Source organism: Saccopteryx bilineata, chromosome 8 (genome assembly GCF_036850765.1).
Source record: "Saccopteryx bilineata isolate mSacBil1 chromosome 8, mSacBil1_pri_phased_curated, whole genome shotgun sequence".
Classification (NCBI taxonomy): domain Eukaryota; kingdom Metazoa; phylum Chordata; class Mammalia; order Chiroptera; family Emballonuridae; genus Saccopteryx; species Saccopteryx bilineata.
In genome coordinates, this window is record NC_089497.1 from 10,672,930 (window position 1) to 10,689,650 (window position 16,721).

The following is a 16,721-nucleotide window of genomic DNA, read 5'->3' on the forward strand; positions in this document are numbered from 1 at the left end:
GACAGTGGGCGTTTCCTGGGTACAGGACGGTCATGGCTACACCTGCAGCAACAGGCGCCCGCAGGTCCTTGTTGCCATGGCAGCTCTCACAGGGCCCGTCTCCCACCAGGTCCTGCAAAGTCCGCCTCCGCCTGGCCTCTCCCTCTTCCCTGGGGACGCCTAACGGCTCCAGTTGCTTCCAGATCTTGACCCTGGAGTGTTCTTTCTTTTCTCCCACAGCTAAAACTTTCCAACAGAACTCAGCAGGCGAGGGGGAAGTCACAAAAGCGTTCTCTAATGAATGCAGCTAGGTTCTGTTTTGAAATTCCTGACATTTTTATAATTTTCATTACACAGTGGAGCTACAAGAACAAAGTGGCCGTTTCTACTGAAGAGTTCTCCCTCGTCCATTGTGCATACTTTAAATGTGCAAACTTAGTGAGATATTAATATCCTGTGATTAGCTGACCCAACATTATTTGTTGAGTATTCTTATTTTCTTTCTTATTTATATGTTGAAAGGCAGAAACCATGGGCCAAACCGCTACTGTGTTCCAAGAGGCAAGTTTATTGTCAAAGTGCCTGGGTGCAAGCCGGCCGAGACCAGCAAAGGAAGTCAGCCCCGGGCTGTGGCAGAGAGCGCGTTAGATTTAGGGGTTACTGCCGGCATTTGCTGGCGTGGGGTTGCCTGCGCCTGGACATGTCCAGATTAGCATATCTTGGTTTGTTGCCTTTGGTCACAGATTGTTTCCCTTTCCCAACCCTCAGGTCCCTCCTGATGGCCTTGTTTCAAGGACATGTTTCAGAACTTCCCAGGGTGGGGGGAATTGCTTAAGTGGAAGGGGCGGTTGGGCAAGGGCGATGGTTAAAGAAGTTTCCATAGTGGGAGGTTGAGCGAGGGAGATTTGAGTTTTAGAGGGGCTTTGGATTTAAAGGAGTCCTGAACCCCAACCTAACATATGTGTATATATTATATAATTTCTCTATAGATGAACTTTATATTGTTACATCTAACTTGTTATAATTTAAAAGAGCCACTGTATAAACACAAGAACAATATATTCATGTATTTAGTGTTCAGTCTGAAAAATAAATTTAAGTTCCTTGAAACTCTAAAATATATTTTCATCATGCCTATTTTATTTATTTTCATATTGAATTACTTGGCTGTGAAGCTGTGTACGTATCACAACAATTATAAGAAGTTGCAATACACAGCCCATCTTAGGGCGAAATTACCTATGAGTCTCTAGGAATTTAGCTGAATTTAGTTCTTTATGTGTGTGTGTGTGTGTGTGTGTGTGTGTGTCTGTGACAGAGACAGAGAGAGGGACAGGTAGGGACAGACAGACAGGAAGGGAGAGGGATGAGAAGCATCAGTTCTTCGTTGTGGCACCTTAGTTGTTCATTGATTGGTTTCTCATATGTGTTTTGATGGGGAGGCTACAGCAGACCGAGTGACCCCTGGCTCAAGCCAGCAACCTTTGGTTCAAGCTGGTGAGCCTTGCTCAAACCAGATAAGCCTGCGTTCAAGCTGGCAACCTTGGGGTATCGAACCTGGGCCCTCCGCATCCCAGTCCAACACTCTATCCGCTGCGCCACTGCCTGGTCAGGCTGAATTTAGTTTGGTAGAACAGGTAGGGAAGCATAAAAATGACTCTAGGTGAGTTTTAACAGGTACTGGGTAATTCCCAGGTGTAGCTGTGCATAACTCAGATGCATTCAACCCACTTTTATAATCTAAAGTTATCTCCACATAGCAGGCAGTGTGGCCCAGCAAATCGTAGCACTTACAGTGAGATAACCCTGGTATCCAGAAATTGGTAGACCGACTTAGTACATCGGTGTTACCATTACAATAACCTCCAAATTAAATCCTGAACCACAGGAGCAGATAGTGCCCAGGGGCAGGTCTGAAGCTAGCTTGTGAGGCAAGCTCTTATTTGAAGCATTCATTTTCCCTGAAATATTTCCAGAACTCTTCTCTAAAGGAAACATTGATGAAGGTGAGAGTCACCACAACGGAGAATACTGTGGAAAACCTATTACAGCAAATGGTCTGTTACCGGCAATGGTTACAATTTCCAAAATTGACACACCAGAGGTTGTCCTTATTGAGTATCCCGTTTTTGAAAGTTGCATTTAAAAAATGTAACACACAATTCCTGTCTGCCAACCGTAGAAAGAATTGCATTGGACATGATGCCATCTTCACCGGTGTTAGCTGTGATCTTTCTTTACCCCCTAAGATAGAATTTTTCCAAAAAAAAAAAATGTTTAAATGCTTTTTCCCAGTGCTACGAAACCAAATGCACAGCACTTCACATATCTGAGGGTTCTCTTCTGCCCACCCCCATCTTTAGTAATGGAAAAGTCTGCTTACCAACATGGCAAGTCACTTCTCGTGAAGAAAAAAACAGTTGTATACACAGAGGGAATTTAGACAGAAATGCAGAGGCAGTCATCTGTTACTTATACCTCCGACACTCATGTTACCAGTATGCTTTCATATCTCTATCAAAATTAATTCTGATATTTTCGCTGAGATTAATTTCCTCCTATTTTTAGTTTAAGTTCCTAGGAGTCTTTCACTGGTAGACCCATACTATTAACTTTTTTCTTCTTTTCCAAGTGAGAGGAGGGGAGTTACAGAGACAGATTCCTGTATGTGCCTTGATTGGATTCTATCCGGCAGCCCCCATTTGGGGCCGATGCTCTACCCATCTGGGGCCATGCTTGCAACTGAGCTATTTATAGTGACTGAGGTGGAAGCTCCATGCAGCCATCCTCAGTGCCCAGGGCCATTGAGCTCGAACCAATCAGTCCATAGCTGCAGGAGAGAGAGAGAGAGAGAGAGAGAGAGAGAGAGAGAGAGAAGGTGGTGCAGGGGTGGAGGAAACAGATGGTCGCTTCTCCTGTGTGCCCTGACCAGGAATTGAACCCAGGACTTCCACACACTGGGCCAATGCTTTACCACTGAGCCAGCCAGCCAGGGCCCCATAGTAACTATTTTGAAATTAATTGCAAACATGGACTTTTGAAAATATGTTTTTTGTGTGTGCAGATTTCAGGATGGAATGTGTGGGGGAGCTTACCTGTCATTGGCAGTTACCTTGCTGCACTTCCTTATGCATGAGCTTGCTATTTCTCTATGTCCTGGGTCCTTCACTTCCTTATCCATGAGCTTGCTATTTCTCTATGTCCTGGGTCCTTCACTTCTTGAGCCAAAGATTGGGCAACTGAGGAGCCTGGGAACTTATTCTTAAGTTGATTATCGATTTCAAATGGACTACCTCATTTATTGTCACCACCAGCCTTTTAAAACGAACTTGATGGGCTTTTCCTGAGTTCCAGGTTTTGGTGACTCATTCAACATTTTGGGATTAACAACACTGTCTATACTTTAGACAGTCTGAGACAAAAAGTATTGTTAGGCAAACATCATCAGCACGTATCTTATAGGTCTCATACTGAGCCTGCACTATAAAACCTATATTCTTTAAATTATACGGTATTTTCTTTAAACATTTGTCTTTTTACTCTTTATTGAATGTATTGGGATGACACTGCTTAGAAAAAATTACGGAGGCTTCATTCAAGTGCACAATTCCACAACACACCATCTGTACACTGTATTGTGTGTTCACCACCCCAAGTGTTTGTCCATCACCAAAAATTTGTGTTACTTTCAAAGGAAGAATCATATCAGGTATAGTTAGATTAACTGTGTGTGTGCTTTAGAGGGGTCTCGAAAATAAAATAGAAAAAAAAGCACATACAATGTTAAAATATTGAAGCTTTGTGACCTCTTTCTAGGAGTGGTTAGAAAGAAGAAGAAAACACTCCTTAAATGTATCTCTGGCACTGAGGCAGTTAGTTGTTTAACAAACACTAAGTTCGCTTTTTTGTTGATATGTCTGATAATGTAAGGAGTAAAAATCCTAAACATATAGAAGTAAAATAAAAATGAGGAGGTGGTAATGGGAACAATTTACAAGTTGCAAATTGATTTACTTAAAGCTGACCTAAGGTGGAAGAAAGCATAATGTCACATGCAGGAAATAACAATTTTTGGATATATACTACATTAAAAGGGCATAGTTTTAACACTCCCCCCATTAAAACAAGATAAAAAAATAAGTTTATTCTTCGTAATGATGTGTGTAAGCTATGTTATAGATATGACTGTTCTGCCTACTGGTACTTTTTTTGGGTTTCCCCTAATTTTCTAAACATCAATTAGAATCAAGGTGAGATCTTCAAATAATCTATCAGGAAACTGATTTCCTTTTCATTCTATGTAAGATGTTAAGTGACCATCACCTCTCCGCTACTATAATCTTCGTCTTCTCAAATTCACCTCCATCTGATCCAGGTTTAGATCTACGCAGGCACCTTCCCTGGCGTGCCCCTCACGCTGTGCGTCGTATGGGACACGGCGGGAGTTTCTTAAATGCGTGGGGACCTCCCACCCTCAGGTTCCTGCTCCGTGATTTTTGCTTCAGTAACCCAGTCCCTGTCATACTGGTCCCCTAGGGAAACAGACTGGTTCTTAGAAGTGAGAGCATATGGAAGCTTCGGAAGTTAACAATTCTTTTACGAAGACAGACATTCTCCTTAAAATACTTACCTACTTCTTATTCACGGGATAACCCTTTTCTGGGTTGATCGTTGAGTCGTCGCTGGCTTGCTGGAAAAGCGGAGGCTGCACTCGTCTGCACTGGGGATGATCCTCAACGTTGCCAGCGGCATTTAGATGGAACTCTCAGCCATCTATCACTTCCCCAGGAGAGGACTGTGCAGTAGACCAGATGGATGGGACTGGAGGTCTATTATGCAGAGCTGTAGATCACTGCTGTCGACCAATGAGACGACCTGTTTTACAAAAATACCCACCAAATGCCCTTTATCTTGTCTTTCCTTGTTGAAGTAACAATTCAATTTAATTTTCCTGTCTGAACATTCAGATGGTTCTCTATTCTAAATCATTTTTTCCCTTCTTTTTTTTTTTTTTTTGTTCCCAATCTCCTACCTTAAACAAATGACTCTGTTTAGCTGTATTTGTCTAGAATGATAGATTTGGCAGCGAAACATAAATGGAGACAGGTAGTTAAAAATCCAGTACAGTAAATCATTGCATTTACCACGTGTTTGTGAAGGGATATGATTAAAAAGGAAACATGTGTGAGGTAGAAAAATAAATCTAATAAGGTTATTTTGTGAGGGCAGTATAGGAAAGTTCAGAATTGTATGGGATTTTTTCTTTTTTAAAGGAAAACATATCTTGTAGTCATTGTTTCCTAATGTATTTAAAGCTTCTAATAGTTTATACTATAAATGTAACATTGTCTTTTTGAATAAAGCACCTAGTTTATAACTTAAAATGTATTCTAACCTACTTGTTGACATTCTCATTTGTTGGAGAACATTACATGTAAAAAACCACAGATGAAAAAACAGCAACACTCTACTGTTACATTGTATGTGGTTAAAACATTACTTTACCATGTCCAAGTACTTTGTGTTTTTTCCCCCCGAAAAGATAAGCTAAGAAAACATATTTTCTTGTAAGACCATATGATTTGAATATTTAATATTGTCGTTTACTATAACTATAAATCCTTTCCATGATCTTGCATTCTGAAAACTCTCTTTGGGATGGTTATTAGTAATCACATTCATGCTGAATGTTCATTCATATGTAAATAAAATAGCTTTTGTTTTTCACAGAGTCAAATCTATTTTTGTGTACATGAGAAATAGAGAAAAAAAGCAATATGGATATTTTGTTAATACAGACACAGTGCAGGAACACATAAGCACATTTATAGCCACAGCCTTAACAGATACCTTACTTTTCAGTATAAGATAAAACTTTCCTTCTGTTGTAGCTCTCTAAATTTTATAAAATTATACAACAGTGTGTTATTTTGATCAGCACTGGACATTTTGCTTTGAAGTCTTCTGTTTTCTTGGAAAAAATTGGCTTCTCAGCAGGTGGCCATTCTGAAGGCTGGTAGCTATTTCTGGCTTGTGACTAACACTCAGGATTTTCATCCCTATTGACAAAAGTAAAAAATAAAAGTTGACTTCTACTTGTAGGAATATGCTGTGAAGACATGCGGTTAGGAAGGCAATTACAGACAGCACAGAGCCTTGGGGCAGAAGCCCTGAGCAGACGAGAGTCCAGGGCCTCTCTGACCCCGTGCTGCAAACAGCACATCAGCAGGATGAGATTCAGGAACAGAAATGTTTAGATTCTCAGAACAGAGATTAGGAGTCAGCATGTTTCTTGTCCTTTACTTCACCTTCTTAAAACTTCCTTCTGATTCCTTGACTCATTTGTACTGGCTAATAAATACCTGAGTGAGGCCGGGGATGGGGTTCAGTCCGTGGGTCTGCTGACTGGGACTGTTGTCTCCCCTTGGCCCCTTGGGGCATTTCATCTGGTCTCCAGGTGGCAAGTGGTACCCTCATGTGAGGATAGGGAATCGAACGACAGGTTTGCTACTTCGAGTACTTCATTGTCACCGTGACACTACTGGCTGGTTTTGGTTTCTTTACAACTTTAAATAACAACTCAGATGTTTGCTTAAAGTGTCACATCTATAGTATGACTAGTTCACTTTTTTTTTTTAAAGTTAGAAATAGGCATTTTTCTTATGGTTTTTATAGAAAAATAATGAAAAGATCTTATCTGTGATTCCTGGCTTGGGAAACTGATTTTTTATGAACAGAATAAGAAAGTTTGAGAGGCACTGTCTCATGACCATTCCTGTTCCCCTGCACTGAGTTTGATTGAATAGGCTCATCTTAGCCATCACCTAATACCAGTAGTTCTAGAAGTATGGCTTTGCTACAGGTTTACCCCTAGGAATGGATTACTGAAACACTTCACTGTTTTTTTTGTGTTTTTTTTTCTGTATTTTTCTGAAGCCTGAAACCGGGAGAGACAGTCAGACAGACTCCCGCATGCGCCCGACGGGGATCCACCCGGCACGCCCAGCAGGGGGCGATGCTCTGCCCACCAGGGGGCGATGCTCCGCCCCTCCAGGGCGTCGCTCTGTCGCGACCAGAGCCACTCTAGTGCCTGAGGCAGAGGCCGAGGAGCCATCCCCAGCGCCCGGGCCATCTTTTGCTCCAGTGGAGCCTCGAATGCAGGAGGGGAAGAGAGAGACAGAGAGGAAGGAGGGGGGGAGGGGTGGAGAAGCAGATGGGCGCTTCTTCTGTGTGCCCTGGCCGGGAATCGAACCCGGGACTCCTGCATGCCAGGCCAATGCTCTACCACTGAGCCAACCGGCCAGGGCCTTCACTGTTTTTGTTTGTTTGTTTGTTTTTTAGAGAGTCAGGGAGGGAGAGAGAGAGAGAGAGGGAGGAACCTTCTGCCTATGCCCTGATAGGGAAGTTGACCCGGCAACCTGCGTGCTCTGGGACGACGCCCCAACCGCCCGGGCTCTCTAGCCAGGGCTTAATTGCTTTTATTGTTTCAGAGAGACACAGAGAGGAGGGGGGGCACTTCACTATTTTTGATGATTTTATTTTCCCTAGTACGTTCTGCAGACAGCTACAAAATGCCATGATTATTTTTTATGTTTTTCTCCATATGTTTTCTTCATAACAAAGTTATGAAGACTCAACGTCAAGGCAAAGAAACGTGTAAATCCTCATCAACGGGATAAGTTAATGTCAGACTATTAACATTTCACCATTATTGATTGTTGCTAAGACTAGTTTTATGAACTTGAATTGTTTCATTGATTAATTTCAGGTAATTTGTACACTTCCTTTTAACACTTTCATCCTTCAAGGTCATCAACCAAGTTAATGTTTAAGGAATATGTTACATTTCAATCTGCATTTCCTATATGTGTTTATAGCCTCATTGTTCACATTGGGAGTTGGTTTTTGTAAAACTTATAATTTACTTTTAACTGAGTCTGTAGTCATTGTTGACCACGTGACCAATTGCGAACACAGAAATAAAATAGGTCATTGATTGCTTTTATTTTCCATTATTTAACTCAGAATTATTGTTTACCGGAATCATTTAATACTAAAAGTGTGTGCTGATAAAATTGGTAAAACACATATTTATTTAGATGATCTTTAAGTCCCCAGATTTTCAATATACAAACTGAAGCATCAATAACTTTTTTTTCTTAGGCAAAACAAAATCACACTGAAAAGTTGTGTTAGTTCCCCATAGCTGCTGAATGAAACAAATTAGCACTAGGGGCTGGGTGGCTAAGAGAAGAACACCAAAGTTGTATGATCTTTAGTTCCAGAGGTTAGAACTCCAGTACGGTCTCCCTGGGCTGGCATTAACGTATCCACAGGGCTGCCGGTGGTTACTCTTCACCACCCCCCATGCCTTGGGCCATGAGCCTGTATCATCTTCAAAGCCAGCAACTCTGCATATCTCTGTGCCTTTCTTCTAAGGTCCCAACTCTCTTGGACTCTAATTCAGCTTCTCTCCTCCATTCTGAAGGATCCTTATGATGACATTGGACCCGCTAGGATAATTCGAGGTAACCTTCCCATTTTGAGATCACTGGTTAGCAACCTTTTTTCTCTTTTGCTATGATATGTAACCTAACATGTCACCGATTTGAGGATTGACTAGGATTAAGGGCATCACGGAGCATGGGAAAGGGGGGCGGATTATGGCCTCATTCTTACTACAGCAAGAATGGAGCCAACTTTTAAAATAATATCATGCGAAGTTTAAACCAAAATATATATGACAGCCATTAATATACTGACGGCCATAAGCTATTTATCTCTCCATTGTCAAAATTAAATAAATTTCCTCAAGAAGTGTTGTAAATACCATATTATGTTTGCTCACCTTAGAAATATAAAAATACTTAGTATTGTTTAATTGTAAAATAATCATTAAATTTATTCTTGAATATTATAAGTAATATGAGGTAAATTGACAATGATGACTACGTAGTAGTTTTAAGAAATTCTATAGTAATATATTATTTTCATTATTATTTTTAAAGGTATAAACATTTTGTTGAATAACATGTTTACTTTTGATTTGTATAAAGGTCATTAACCACTAATTTTGTCATATTCTCAACTATAAAAAAATCTTTAGCTAATTGTATGTACAAAAGCATCAAAAACCTAATAAGCATCCATTTAGGCAATGACATTTTTCTAAATAATAATCTTTTCTTCAAAGTGATATATTTATGTTTTCCATAGTATGAGGACATGAATGGAAATTATTTAACAAAGAAATATTTTAAATTGCATACAAATATGACCTGATGCTAATTTTTATGTACAATTTTTAAAATTCAAACGTGTTTGTCCGTATGTAGGATTCATATTGGAGACTTTACTTAGACACGTTGATTCATTCAAAGAGTTATTCCAATGTTGTTTGTATTTGACTGACGATTCAAGGAATAGTTTTTATAATGAAAAATTGTTCATCACATGAAAGCCCAGGTATGAACATTTTATATTTCTGTATTAGTCTCTGCTCTTAACAGGTGGTCTTAGTCAGTGTTTTGAATTAAATTCTAAATTATATTTAGGATTGTTTTTCTTGCTTTGTGCTCCTTTAGAGCCTTTAAGGTTATAAGAGCTTTATAAGAAGGCACAGTTTATCACTTAGCTTTCATATAAATGTGACATGATCTTATTATATATCTGCCACTGGATTTTATTGCCTTAATAATCCACTGCAATATTTATAGAATGGCATGATGAATCATGTTATATTTATCCTATCATACAACACATAGCATGACATACCAATAAATCACTTCATTTTAGAGACTGTTGAAATCGTTCTTTGGCAACATGCATCAAAATGATGAGTCAGCATATAGTCTCTTAACCACGTCTGTAGTCGTGTACAAAGTTTTACCTGAGAATGGTTAATGTAGACGTAAACTCAAAATTATTTATCTTATAATCTTTTACCAAAGTAAACTGACTTAAGTGTACAAAATGTCAAATTTCAAAACCAAATAATCATAAATATCTCTTGTATTAAGAGTAATACAATTAATGTTCAAGCAGCAGGGGAACCTAGACAGCAGGTTTATTGCTAGTTATTTTTCTTTTTTTGTATTTTTCTGAAGTTGGAAACGGGGAGGCAGTCAGACAGGCTCCCACATGCGCCCGACCGGGATCCACCCAGCACGCCCACCAGGGGGCGATGCTCTGCCCATCTGGGGCGTCGCTCTGCTGCAACCGGAGCCATTCTAGTGCCTGAGGCAGAGGCCACAGAGCCATCCTCAGCGCCCGGGCCATCTTTGCTCCAATGGAGCCTTGGCTGCAGGAGGGGAAGAGAGAGACAGAGAGGAAGGAGAGGGGGAGGGGTGGAGAAGCAGATGGGCGCTTCTGTGTGCCCTGGCTGGGAATCGAACCCGGGACTCCTGCACGCCAGGCCGACGCTCTATCACTGAGCCAACCGGCCAGGGCGCTAGTTATTTTTCTTTTTGAAAACATGTTATAATTTGGTGGGTCTTATATAATTATCTTATAAATTATGTTATCTCATTGAAAGTACCTGTACTGTGCCCTTTATGATCATGACAAGCATCATAAAATCTTGAGAGAAATGTCTCAACATGGATGATTTTCAATGGTGAGCTCTTAAGAAAAAAGGACACATTCAGAGGTGCTGGCCTGGCTAAGAGAATGTCTAAGCTGAATTCACAGAGAAGAGAGGGCAATTGGCTGTATTTGGACTCACAATTCTTTGAGAGTCTTACTAACACAAAACAAGTGGATTCTGCATAAAGGGAACCTTGTAAGTATCTCAGCCCCCGGTTTTCCTAATTGACCTAATTAAGTGTTGTAATTCCTGAGTCAAAGGTAGCACAATGGTTTATAATTTCTGCATTGCTAAAAATTTTAATTTAGTCATACCATCTGACTAGTTTTCATTCATATTTGCATTTTTAGGACATGTAATCTGCCGGAGTTGATTATAATTTAATCTTTCCTAAATCTCCAGATAAATGCCAACAGATTCTAATACTGTAATTCACTGTTGCTTTTTATTTCAAGTGGCTTCATCATAAATGCTCCCTTAAGATCTCGTATTTGTCAAAATTTGTTCTTCAGGTTCGCATAAACACCCTTTTGTAACTGGAATATTCCTCCATCCCTTTTAGAGCTAGATGGAAGAACTCTGAAATGAACTTGACCTCTGCTGCTTTGGCATCTTAATGAATTACTACAGAGTTTCCTATAAAAGCCATTACCTCATCATTGGTAACAATCTCATTTATACTATATTAAATATAAAGTATATATTATAAATTACTTATCTAGCTTCATGTGACGTAATTGCCCTTTTCAATTTATATTTCCGTTGGGTTTACGTGCTTTGTGATATTTAGGATGTATTTGTGTTTTTCTGTTACCTTATTTTAGTCAAGTTTTGATGTTCTTTAAACACAAGTTCTTGCTTTGACTTACATCCACTTTGTAAGCAATTTACTATGTTCTAATGGAATTTGAGATCACAGATATAAGTTAAGGAATTATCTTGCCATTTAAGTTCACTAACAGAGTTGGAAGACCCTGATAATGACACTAGTAATAATTTACTGGATTAGAAAAAAAAAACCCAAAATGCTTTAATAAAACCAGAACACAATGTATTTTTAATGATGATAATTTTTTTGATAATTTTTTATTATTAGTGAAAAACTATTTTTTTAAAATGGAAATAAATGCCCTAGCCAGCTAGCTCAGTTGGTTAGAGCATTGCCCCAAAGCAACAGAGGTTGCTGGTTTGATCCCTAGTCAGGGCCCAAACAGAAACTGCTTGATGTTCCTATCTCTCTCTCTCTCTCTTTCTCTCCACCCCCTTCCTCTCTTTTTAAAATCAATAATAAAAACTTTCTTTAAAAATTGAAATGAATATAGATTTTAGATGTTAATGTCAAACTAACTGCTACTACACTCTGATAGTTGTTTAGTTTTGTCTGTTTTCTCCAAGCAAACAAACAAACAATAAGAACAAACTTTTAGGAAAAGTTCTTCATTGTCAAAGACAACCTGTTAATGTTCATCTCCTCAATATATATTCTCAAATCCATATTGAACCACATTCTTTCATATTTTATAAGCCATTGTTTTAGGACATAGAAAAATGATTTAAAAAATTGATGTTTCACACATCACTTGAGATTTTTTTACACACCTTGTATTTTAGCATTCTAGGGAAGTTTTGTGTATTTCAAGATTGATTTGCTTTTTAACACTATGGTCTAAGTTTTTCTTGGCTTTTAAATCTCACTTCTGAGGCTGGATAATCATCTTTCTTTCTAAGAAAAGTCTAGCTTTCCAAAAAAAAAAAAAAGTTTTTTTTTGGATTTTTTTTCCCCCTTGGGTCTCATCAAATATAAAGAAAAAAGATTTAAAACATTGTGTGAAAACTATTTAATTTTCTCCTTTTGGTAGAACAGTGTGTCAAAGGGTAGCTGATACTGCATTTCTCAACCGATTTGTTTTTTATGTTAGAATTTATATAAAACAAAACTTAAAGATACATTAACCAGTGTATTATAAGATATTTCTTTATACTTTTAGATAATTTTATATTAATAAAAGCATAAAGACAGCTTAGAAATTTGTATCATAACCTAGGAAGTTGATACATTTCTATAATATATTTACTTACAATCTGGACTAAATGCAGGTTTATTATTTTTTTCTGGACCCTACAATCAAAACCTTCAAATTATGATTTAAACTGTTATTTAGAGAAAAATGCTCTATAGTATCATATACTTTTCTTAAACTAAAAACAATATAATATAACTAAATATTTATTAGAACCTTCACTGGTAAGAGCTAAGGAAACATAAAAGGTGACTGGCATATGGCCAGTGGTCCCTAGTCTGTGTACCATTGCCATTGGTGTAGAGCTGTGAGTGGGCCTCAGCGGCAATTAGAGCTAAGAAGCAGAGAATTGATCATTGTCTCTTTATGTATGCAGACCTCAGTTTCCTCATTTGTCATGCAAAATCCATAACAGAATCCATATCGTAGGGCTAATGATGTGAGAAAGTATACCTGACTTAGCACCAGAGACTTTGTAACATTATTATATTTAAGAATGATAATAACACTATGTGGCAAATGTTCTTTATCATTTAAAGATAAAGATAGTTGGTAAAACAGAATCATAAAGGTTAAGTAAGTTACCTTGGATATTACATAAGAAGATTCAAATTTAAAGCTAATTTTAAATTCTGACTCCTTTGTCATTAAGAAATTATTGTAAGAAATACCTCATGATGAAAAAGTTTCACAAAGCAAAAAAGGTTATTGAGTTAATGGTTACCTGTATATTTTAACAATAACATATTGTCTTTCGATGAGACTACAGTTTCACCTACTGAGATGTTTTTCCAATATTGGTGTAAGTATGGTTTCCTTGTCCTTTAGTCTCATCCAGCTCCCTTTGAGATCAATGATTAATGTGGGGGATGTACGTTCATATCTAGAGTATATAGGTCGATACTTATGTATTAGATTTTTTTTCCATCTGAATTGCTTTCCAAAAATAACTAACCTGTGAGGGAAGTGCTGAGGGCTTTTACTAGCACAGTTGTTTTCAGTCATGACCTGCCAGCTGGTAAATCCTTTGTCCTTGTGACCAAAGAAAGCCATATTAGCCCACTGTTGACTGTGGCCGACGATTTAGCAAAAAACAAAGCACTGAAATTAGAAAGACACCTGTGACATTTTATAGCACATGCCTTCTTTTTATGAAGGGTGGAGGCACTTCATTTATGCATTCATTCTAAGGAACAAAATTTAGCTTGTAATTAAAACTATTTAACCCACATAAAGCCTTTTATGCAGGCTATAAAATTACTTTTATTACAGAAATTGCATTATACTTAACAGCTGATGACCTTATCTTACTGCAGTAACATACTTTTCATTAAAATGAAACATTGTGTTTCAGAAGCAGGAGCCAAGAATCAGGCCTTGAATTGGAAAGGACCCCATGTATTATGTACAACTGCTGTCTTCCTTAAGAGAATATAACCTGGTGTTTCTCAGTTTATTACTGCATCTAGATGAACAGATTTAAACTTTAATTAAAAAGATGCCATACATTGTCTTTTTACAGCTAGGGTGACTTGAACTGTTGTACTGTCGAACTAGCCTTGGTCAAGTTATAACTGTTGTTTTGGGCTTTTATGTAAGCTCTGACATCTGAGTTGAATTTATCATGAAGTTGGAGTATTGACTATATTTTCCTGCCCAATATTTCTCTGTGCAATTCCGGCCAGACCAACGTACTATAATGTTTTATTTCCTGGCCGTGCAAATGAACTTTGATTTAATTTTAGTTGTTGCTGATTGGCCAAGAGACATAGTTTTCCACAGTGGCTGTACCAGGCTGCATTCCCATCAGCAAAAATGGCTTCACCAAAAACGTTGTCATTGGGAAAATGAGATAATAGAAATAAGGCCAGTACATACATGATTGTCACCCTCAAATGTTTCATATCAGGAATGCAGTAGAATGAGGTCACATCACTTGATCATCAGACAGATGAAATGGTTTCTCTTTGGTGTAGAATCAGGCACATTTGGATTTCTCATGTTCAAGGTGAGATAACCTCTAGTCAGAGGAAAGCAGGTGATTCATCTGTTAGCTCACAAGCAGTTCAATGAGAACCAACCATTGTACTTGGGATTGGCAGGACTTGGCCAGAATGCTGGTGAATACACCTTCTAGGCATGTGTCTCATGCCCAGTGAGTTCGAACCATCAGAAAATGGCATCTCTTTCTGATGTCAACACTATTCCTGTTTGCTATCAAATATCCTAACATAGCTAGACCTTGAGGACATTTACCACTGAGTCCTGATCTCAAATTCAGGCGTGGTTGTTTCTAACGCTCTCTAAAACCAGCTCCTGCAGAGCCTTCGGGTGCAAAGAACTGGAGGCCGGCTTATATTACAAACAAACAGACAAATCCCGGTATGTCAGCCTCTGTGGTGGAGCTCACTTTTCTTTAAAATATATCACATTCTCTCTTTTTTTTTATTTCTACAAAATATGCTAATTAATATCTTCCATTGTTGGGTATCGTATCTACCCTGTTTGCTAATCAGGTTACCATAGAATTGCTCTGAGATGTTGCCTGGAGAGTTTTTGATTATATATGTTTACTTACTGTCTATTCAGATATCACATTTATAAAGTGAAAGTGTCTTAAGAAGGAATGTCAGTCTGTATTTTCATCACTTTTACCTATTTGAGGGGCAAGTTATCTGTTAAATTTTCATTTTAGCCATCTAGAATAGATCTAAATGTGCCAAGGATCTGTAGGTAAGATATATAACTCTATATGCAAATAAAGCAGAAAAAGCACATAATTTGTTTTCTTTGGATTACTGAAAATGCCATATTTAAAGTATCCTTAGACAGTATTTCTAATTCCTTGATTTTGTCAATATTATATGTAATCATACTTTAGTTCCACTACTTACATTTCTTTTTAAAAATATTCTCTAGGGCTGGAGGGATTGGTTTGTTTGTGGAAAAGAATAGTAATTCATAGAGATTTACAGCTTCTTTTTAAAGATGAAAGCCACTTCAGGACTATGTGGCAGGGGAACAATATGCATTAGCTGTCCCTTTCAAAACACTCGATAAGTGTGAAATCATAAGAATTATTAAAATACTGTTTTATACTTTTCATAGAATGAGATAAATAAATTACAGATGCACTTTATAATATGTATATACAAATGTTCAAACTACATTCTTTCTTAAGCAGGTATTACTCAGATTCCTATTCAGCAGAAATTAACAAGCTCTGTTTCCAAAACTTAATGTAGATACATAAATTTTATTGCAGCCTTGCTTCTTAATACATATATGACCTTATATGTATTATATACATATATAAGACCTTATATGAATACATATATGAACTGAACCTTGTGAACATGTTTTTCTTTTCTTTTTTTTAGTGAGAGACAGACAGGAAGGGAGAGAGATGAGAAGCATTAAATCATAGTTGTGGTTCCTTAGTTGTTCATTGTTTGCTTTCTCATATGTGCCTTGACTGGGGGCTCTAGCCAAGCCAGTGACTCTTTGCTCAAACCAGCAACCATGGGATCATGTCTATGATCCCATGTTCAAGCGAGCGACCCTGCACTCAAGCTGGTGACTCTATGCTCAGGCCTTAAGCCGGCAACCACATGGGTTTGAATCAGGGTCCTTGGAGTCTCAGGTGGACACTCCTATCTACTGCGCCACCACCTTGTCAGGCGAAAGAAACTAATTTAAATATAAAAACATGGATTAAAGGTAAATGAATGGAGACATATATATTGTACTAACACTAATCAAAACAAACCATAAGTAGCTATATCAATTTCAGGTAGAATAGATTTCAAAACAAGGAAATTACCTGAGATAAGAGGAGACATTATATAAATTAAAGGGGCCAGTACTCCAAGAAAACATAAACATTCTTAATGAGTATGTGTCTAAGAGAAAGGGTCAAAATACATAAGAAAAAGATTGGTAGAACTGCAAGGAGACCTACATGAACCCACTATTATAGCTGCTGTCTTTAAAGTCCCTCTATCAGAAATGGATGTGCACAACAGCCAAAAAATTAGTAAGAATGTAATAAACTTAATAGTTCCTACCATCTTCTTACTGATCTTTCCAAAAAACCAGCTTTGAAAAGATAAAAAACCTTTATGCTGGTCATCTAA

General features: G+C 38.0%; 1 pseudogene; it reads left to right on the forward strand.

The window, feature by feature from the left end:
• Positions 1-510: 510 nt before the first annotated feature.
• The window catches only part of LOC136311637 (G2/mitotic-specific cyclin-B1-like), a 34,574-nt pseudogene continuing 18,363 nt past the window's right edge, over positions 511-16,721 (forward strand).